General features: G+C 44.7%; 1 pseudogene; it reads right to left on the minus strand.

Moving 5' to 3' along the window:
- Positions 1–354: 354 nt before the first annotated feature.
- On the minus strand, positions 355–3897 carry LOC125374072 (annotated as a pseudogene).
- Between the last annotated feature and the right edge of the window lie 4375 nt (positions 3898–8272).

Below are 8272 nucleotides of genomic sequence, written 5' to 3' on the forward strand. Positions count from 1 at the left end.
GCCTTCTACAACCACCACGGTTTGTATGGAGACCCGCACCCCGCCCCTTTCAGACCTTGTAATCCTCTGGTGAACTCGCTTAATGTCTTCAACACTGCAGCGTCTTGTCCCTTTTGTCTGAAATCCTGTCCCGGAACGTTCAGTTGCTATATTACAGCATGTCTTTTCATCCACAACAAAGTGGCCCCAGTGCTCGAGAGGGCGAACACGAAGTCCCCATATGGCTACAGCGTTTACTCAAAGCCAGGAACACGGAGTGGCAGTCGGGATTGGGGTTGGGTTCTTATGAAAGAAAAAAATCTGTCAAATACAACGGGAATATTTATCTAGGTGTGACTTGGTATGGCTAGCTTTTCAGAAGTATATTGTCGTTGATAGTGAGTGAGGTGGTGGTGGTGATGGTAGTGGTGGTGGAGGTGTTGGTGCTGAAGTTGGTGATGAGGGTGGCGGAGGTGGTGGTAGTGACTGAGGTGGTGATGGAGGTGATGATGGAGTTGGTGATTGAGGTGGTGACGGAGGTGATGGTGGAGGTGGTGATGGGGGTGATGGAGGTGGTGATGGAGGTGGCGATGGAGGTGATGGAGGTGGTGATGGGGGTGATGGTGGAGGTGGTGATGGGGGTGATGATGGAGTTGGTGATGGGGGTGATGGAGGTGGTGATGGAGGTGGCGATGGAGGTGATGGAGGTGGTGATGGGGGTGATGGTGGAGGTGGTGATGGAGGTGGTGATGGAGTTGGTGATGGGGGTGATGGTGGAGGTGGCGATGGAGGTGATGGGGGTGATGGTGGAGGTGGTGATGGAGGTGGTGATGGAGTTGGTGATGGGGGTGATGGTGGAGGTGGCGATGGAGGTGGTGATGGGGGTGATGGTGGAGGGGGTGATGGAGGTGATGGAGGTAGTGATGGAGGTGATGATGGAGGTGGTTATGGAGGTGGTGATGGAGGTGTTGATGGAGGTAGTGTTGGAGGTGATGATGGAGGTGGTGATGGAGGTAGTGATGGAGGTGATGATGGAGGTAGTGATGGTGGTGATGATGGAGGTGATGATGGAGGTGGTGATGGAGGTAGTGATGGAGGTGATGATGGAGGTGATGATGGAGGTAGTGATGGAGGTGATGATGGAGGTGGTGATGGAGGTAGTGATGGAGGTGATGATGGAGGTGGTTATGGAGGTGGTGATGGAGGTTATGATTGAGGTTATGGAGGTGATGATGGTGGAGGTAGTGATGGAGGTGGTGATGGAGGTGGTAATGGAGGTGAGGGTTGAGGGAGGTGTTGATGGAGGTAGTGATGGAGGTGGTAATGGAAGTGGTGATGGAGGTGGTGATGGAGGTGGTGATGGAGGTGGTAATGGAGGTGGTGATGGAGGTAGTGATGGAGGTGGTGATGGAGGTGAGGGTTGAGGGAGGTGGTGATGGAGGTAGTGATGGAGGTGGTAATGGAGGTGGTGTTGGAGGTGGTGATGGAGGTGACGATGGAGGTGATGATGGAGGTGGTGATGGAGGTGGTGATGGAGGTGGTGATGGAGGTGGTGATGGAGGTGATGGAGGTGATGGAGGTTATGATGGAGGTGGTGATGGAGGTGGTGATGGTGGTGGTGATGGTGGTGGTGGTGATGGAGGTGATGGAGGTGATGGAGGTTATGATGGAGGTGGTGATGGAGGTAGTGATGGAGGTGATGGAGGTGGTGATGGAGGTAGTGATGGAGGTGATGATGGAGGTGGTGATGGAGGTGATGGAGGTAGTGATGGAGGTGATGATGGAGGTAGTGATGGAGGTGGTGATGGAGGTTATGATGGAGGTGGTGATGGAGGTAGTGATGGAGGGGATGGAGATGGTAATGGAGGTGGTGATGGAGGTTATGATAGAGGTGGTGATAGAGGTAGTGATGGAGGTGATGGAGGTGGTGATGGAGGTGATGGAGGTGGTGATTGAGGTGGTGATGGAGGTAGTGATGGAGGTAGTGATGGAGGTGGTGATGGAGGTGATGGAGGTGGTGATTGAGGTGGTAATGGAGGTGGTGATGGAGGTGATGATGGAGGTGGGGATGGAGGTGATGATGGAGGTGATGGTGGTGGTGATGGAGGTGGTGATGGAGGTGATGGTGGTGGTGATGGAGGTGGTGATGGAGGTGATGGAGGTGGTGATGGAGGTGGTGATGGAGGTGGTGATGGAGGTGATGATGGTGGTGATGGAGGTGATGGTGGTGGTGATGGAGGTGGTGATGGAGGTGATGGTGGTGGTGATGGAGGTGTTGATGGAGGTGTTGATGGAGGTGGTGATGGAGGTGATGGTGGTGTTGATGGAGGTGGTGATGGAGGTGATGGTGGTGGTGATGGAGGTGGTGATGGAGGTGATGGTGGTGTTGATGGAGGTGGTGATGGAGGTTATGATGGAGGTGATGGAGGTGATGGAGGTGGTGATGGAGGTGATGGAGGTGATGATTGAGGTGGTGATGGAGGTGGTGATGGAGGTTATGATGGAGGTGGTGATGGAGGTAGTGATGGAGGTGGTGATGGAGGTAGTGATGGAGGTGGTGATGGAGGTGGTGATGGAGGTGATGATTGAGGTGATGATTGAGGTGGTGATGGAGGTGGTGATGGAGGTAGTGATGGAGGTAGTGATGGAGGTGGTGATGGAGGTGGTGATGGAGGTAGTGATGGAGGTGATGATGGAGGTAGTGATGGAGGTGGTGATGGAGGTTATGATGGAGGTGGTGATGGAGGTAGTGATGGAGGGGATGGAGATGGTAATGGAGGTGGTGATGGAGGTTATGATGGAGGTGGTGATAGAGGTAGTGATGGAGGTGATGGAGGTGGTGATGGAGGTGATGGAGGTGGTGATTGAGGTGGTGATGGAGGTAGTGATGGAGGTAGTGATGGAGGTGGTGATGGAGGTGATGGAGGTGGTGATTGAGGTGGTAATGGAGGTGGTGATGGAGGTGATGATGGAGGTGGGGATGGAGGTGATGATGGAGGTGATGGTGGTGGTGATGGAGGTGGTGATGGAGGTGATGGTGGTGGTGATGGAGGTGGTGATGGAGGTGATGGAGGTGGTGATGGAGGTGGTGATGGAGGTGGTGATGGAGGTGATGATGGTGGTGATGGAGGTGGTGATGGAGGTGATGGTGGTTGTGATGGAGGTGGTGATGGAGGTGATGGTGGTGGTGATGGAGGTGTTGATGGAGGTGGTGATGGAGGTGGTGATGGAGGTGATGGAGGTGGGGATGGAGGTGGTGATGGAGGTGATGGTGGTGGTGATGGAGGTGATGGAGGTGGTGATGGAGGTGATGATGGAGGTGTTGATGGAGGTGGTTATTGAGGTGTTGATGGAGGTAGTGATGGAGGTTGCGATGGAGGTGATGGAGGTGGTGATGGAGGTGATGATGGAGGTGTTGATGGAGGTGGTTATGGAGGTGATGGAGGTGATGGTGGGGGTGATGGAGGTGGTGATGGTGATGGTGGAGGTTGTGACAGAGATGGTGATGACGGAGGTTGTAATGGAGGTGTGATGGGGGTGTGGTGACGGAGGGGGTGATGGTGATGAAGGTGGTGATGGAGGTGGTGATGGTGATGGTGGAGGTAGTGACAGAGAGGGTGATGACGGAGGTTGTAATGGAGGTGTGATGGGGGTGTGATGACGGAGGGTGTGATGACGGAGGGGGTGATGGTGGGGATGGTGGAGGTGGTTGAGGTGGTGATGGAGGTGTGATGGTGGGGGTGATGGAGGTGGTGGAGGTGGTGGAGGTGGAGGTTGTGACAGAGATGGTGATGACGGAGGTTGTAATGGAGGTGTGATGGAGGTGTGATGACGGAGGGTGTGATGACGGAGGGGGTGATGGTGGTGGAAATGAAGGTGGTAGCCTAGATGTTGATGATATGAGGTGGTTAATATCATGCTCAATATCATTAAGAGTATGTTTGAGACCTGAGATACACACTTTTCCCTAACCCCGTATAGTATCCGTTACAATTAAGTTAATACTAAATTATTGAACTAAAAATTAGATGTTAAGATGGCAACACCCTGTCGTCATAAAAAAAAACGTTTATGGACACACATGAACTCCCATCTCGAGGTGACAATTCTGTTGAACACAATATGTCACAGATGATTTTTGCTATTTGATTGATGAAACGATAAAGGGTTATGAAAGACTCACTGAAGCTAAAACTTATTTAGTAGAAATGTGAGCCTGCGTTAGCCGCAGTTATGATAATAGATCACAGTGTCTTTGACGGTCGTCCACGATATAACGCAAATAATAGAGTTTTAAAACTAAAACGAGTGTTATGAAACTGTCACCTGTTGCAGGAACTTGCCATTGAAATTTGAAAGAAACAAATCTGAAAATCAGACTACCGATTTCCATCCCATGGAACCGGAGACCCTAGCCGTTCTTTCATCCTTCTCATATCACCATATCAGCCCAACGTTAAAATCATAGTATTAAGTCTTTGAAAAGTAGATCGATTTCTTTGTGGCTATTCAGCATATGTATTCCTCTTTGAAACAGCCTCGTACAAAGCTCGGTATCTATTGATTGTTCTATTGTTCAAATCTTTATGCATAATTAAGGTGGCTTGGCTTTAACTTTCATGGCTCGGAGAGTGTATGATGGGGCCCATTAATGCGGAAACAGGTAGATACAATTGAAGAGATTAGACAGCGCATCTGGGGACAATCGGTGTGTGGCTGAAGCCTGTCTGTCCCCACCCCCTGGGGACGAGTTACGTGCGCGAGTCCCACACATGCGTTGTTTACCACCGAAGGCCCTTGAACCAACACAGGTAGCGATAATGCGTCGCGGTAAATTATTAAAGACAATTTGAGGTGTTCAGCGCAGCTCCAAGACGATTGTTCGTGTGGCACAATAAATGTATCTTTTAATGAAAAGTGTTGAAGCGATAAATGTTTGTTTCAGCGAGTGATAGAATTGACTTAGAGCAATGTATATATGGCATTGCGTTGATGAGGTCACAGGACCGTTATGAGGAGACACCTAGAACCAGGGCGTAGTACAAATCGTTCCTTTCAAAGATCCTATCGAAAACCCTATAGGGAAATTAACCAGATCGCATTGTTTCATTTCAAATATTACCCTTTACCAGATTAGTTTTGTGTGGAAGGTAAATATTGAAAAACCAATGAAATAGTCTCGGCTTGATTGCAAAATATCAGCACGCGACAGTCGATGAACCATCGCTTAAGCTTCTTGTAGGGCCTGTCTTTGGCCAAACACCAGTTTTGATCATTTTAAATTATTATGTGTTCTTCCAACTGCCGAGATAAATGGCCATTACTACAAAGACACTACTCTCATAGCTTTGAAATATTTCCCTTTCATTAAACATGACTAATTTCATATTTCCATCACTGCTTTCAAGATGTTAGTATAATTCATGGCCATATTAATTCACCTCTTTACATGTAGACATAATTTATTTCAAATTATCATTTTTAAATTCTGCGAGTTATTCGTTAAAAATAAAAATTAAAAAAATTTAAATTTTGAACTACGAAGAACGATCAGGACGGAGTGTGAAACATATTTCTCTCAATTTGACATTTAATAAATAAGTCCATCGTACCAATTCCACAATCGATTTATCCTTCCGACTATTTTTAATGCAGATTTACAATGACTTACAATTGCTAATGCATGTTTACAATGACTTACTGTTGCTAATGCATGTTTACAATGACTTACTATTGCTAATGCATGTTTACAATGACTTACTATTGCTAATGCATGTTTACAACGACTTACTGTTGCTAATGCATGTTTACAATGACTTACTATTGCTAATGCATGTTTACAATGACTTACTATTGCTAATGCATGTTTACAATGACTTACTGTTGCTAATGCATGTTTACAATGACTTACTATTGCTAATGCATGTTTACAATGACTTACTATTGCTAATGCATGTTTACAACGACTTACAATTGCTAATGCATGTTTACAATGACTTACTATTGCTAATGCATGTTTACAATGACTTACTATTGATAATGCATGTTTACAATGACTTACTAGTGATAATGCATGTTTACAATGACTTACTAGTGATAATGCATGTTTACAATGACTTACTATTGATAATGCATATTTACAATGACTTACTATTGATAATGCATGTTTACAATGACTTACTATTGATAATGCATGTTTACAATGACTTACTATTGATAATGCATGTTTAGAATGACTTACTAATGATAATGCATGTTTACAATGACTTACTATTGATAATGCATGTTTACAATGACTTACTATTGATAATGCATGTTTACAATGACTTACTATTGCTAATGCATGTTTACAATGACTTACTATTGATAATACATGTTCACAATGACTTACTATTGATAATGCATGTTTACAATGACTTACTATTGATAATACATGTTCACGATGACTTACTATTGCTAATACATGTTCACAATGACTTACTATTGATAATGCATGTTTACAATGACTTACTATTGATAATACATGTTTACAATGACTTACTATTGATAATACATGTTCACAATGACTTACTATTGATAATGCATGTTTACAATGACTTACTATTGATAATGCATGTTTACAATGACTTACTATTGATAATACATGTTCACAATGACTTACTATTGATAATGCATGTTTACAATTACTTACTATTTGTTACTGTCCATAAATCACCAAAAGCATCACACGTGAATTACGTCTTACTGTAGATTAACTACGGTAATTAAATTTACCCTTTCATGTATGTGTATGTTGATCATTTTACTGTACTAAATTACTAATAGTTCTCTGTATATAGAGATGTCATATAACATATTTGTTAATAATAGTCCTTTCAATAGTTGCGTTCACAATTATTTGTGAACATTGATATGATTTATGGTGTAATGTCTCATCATGTGTATTGATACATTGGAATTGTTATATCGTTTTCAATTATATCAAAATACCGCATAACTCTAAATTTGCCAACTGCAAAATGTGTCTCCGCGTGGTTACATTCGTCTGTACCTGTGTACGGATTAACAAGTGCTACGGGTAAGGCAGGACACGCCCACCCGTATCGCGAGCACCCGGTGTCGTCATTTGAAGTTCAGAAACTTTTCGCGAGTGTAGGCGTATATGAGCTATTCGCTCCATTGTGTGTAGGACATGTTCTTTCCTGTTCGAGGGTGGTGGGGTAGCCTAGTAGCTCGAAGACCTGGGTTCGAATCTCACATGCATAGAAAAATTGAGGCTCTTTTCTTCTATCCTTGACCAATATATAAAATATCGAATGGCTTATATTTTGTATCCATTGAGTGTCGATCCAGTCCGGGTGAGTGAGTGAGAGAGTGTGGTTTTACGCCGCTTTGGGCAATATTACAGCAATGTCACGGCGGGGGACACCAGAAATGGGCTTCACACTTTGTACCCATGTGGGTAATCGAACCGGGTCTTCGGCGTGACGAGCGAACGCTTTAACCACTAGGCTACCCCACCGTCCCGAGTCAATCAGAGGAGTTGTTGATGAAGTATCAGTTTTGATCAACTTGATGTACGTTGTACGCTGGACTGTAAGCTGTACAGTGGCGTGTTGTATGATGTACAGTCGGGTTTGTACGATCTGAGTTGCATGCTGTACAGAGGTAACTATCCATGTCTACGCATCAGTATTTCCCAAGCAGCATGATATTATGTTAAGACGTTTAAGAGATGTACTATTTACGTAAGCAACGATTCCAAAACCACTGTATTTATTCATTGATGTAATCCTGATCTATTGACCACAGGCTATTGCTGCGATGTTGTGTGAAAGTAGGTATATATCAACGTCCAGACTAGAGTCGATCGCGTCTCTCCTGTTATTCATTGCTGAATACATCGTACGTCAGTCAGTTTCCGGTTCAAACTTTGTATGCACTGTTTACGACAACTCGTGAATACTTGCCTGTAGTTAAAGCATATTCATTTTACTGAGCGACTGGACCTTATTTCAATACCGCTTAGAAACACATTTGTGTACAATAATTGTCAAGATAATAATAATAATAATAATGATTTTGCATACAAATGTGAATATGAAATATAGATTATGTAATGAATTTAATGAGACTGCCCAACACATTGTGAGTGGATGCCCAACATTTTATTACCGTCTTCGCCATGCTTGTGGTTTTGACACAGAGGTCCATCCATGCTACGACCCGGAATATGTAGAGGGCGTCATGGAAAATGATAAATACAAAATTCTTTGGAATAGGCCCACTTAAG

The sequence above is a fragment of the Haliotis rufescens genome, unplaced genomic scaffold (genome assembly GCF_023055435.1).
Source record: "Haliotis rufescens isolate VD_foot unplaced genomic scaffold, xgHalRufe1.0.p SCAF_51, whole genome shotgun sequence".
NCBI lineage: Eukaryota > Metazoa > Mollusca > Gastropoda > Lepetellida > Haliotidae > Haliotis > Haliotis rufescens.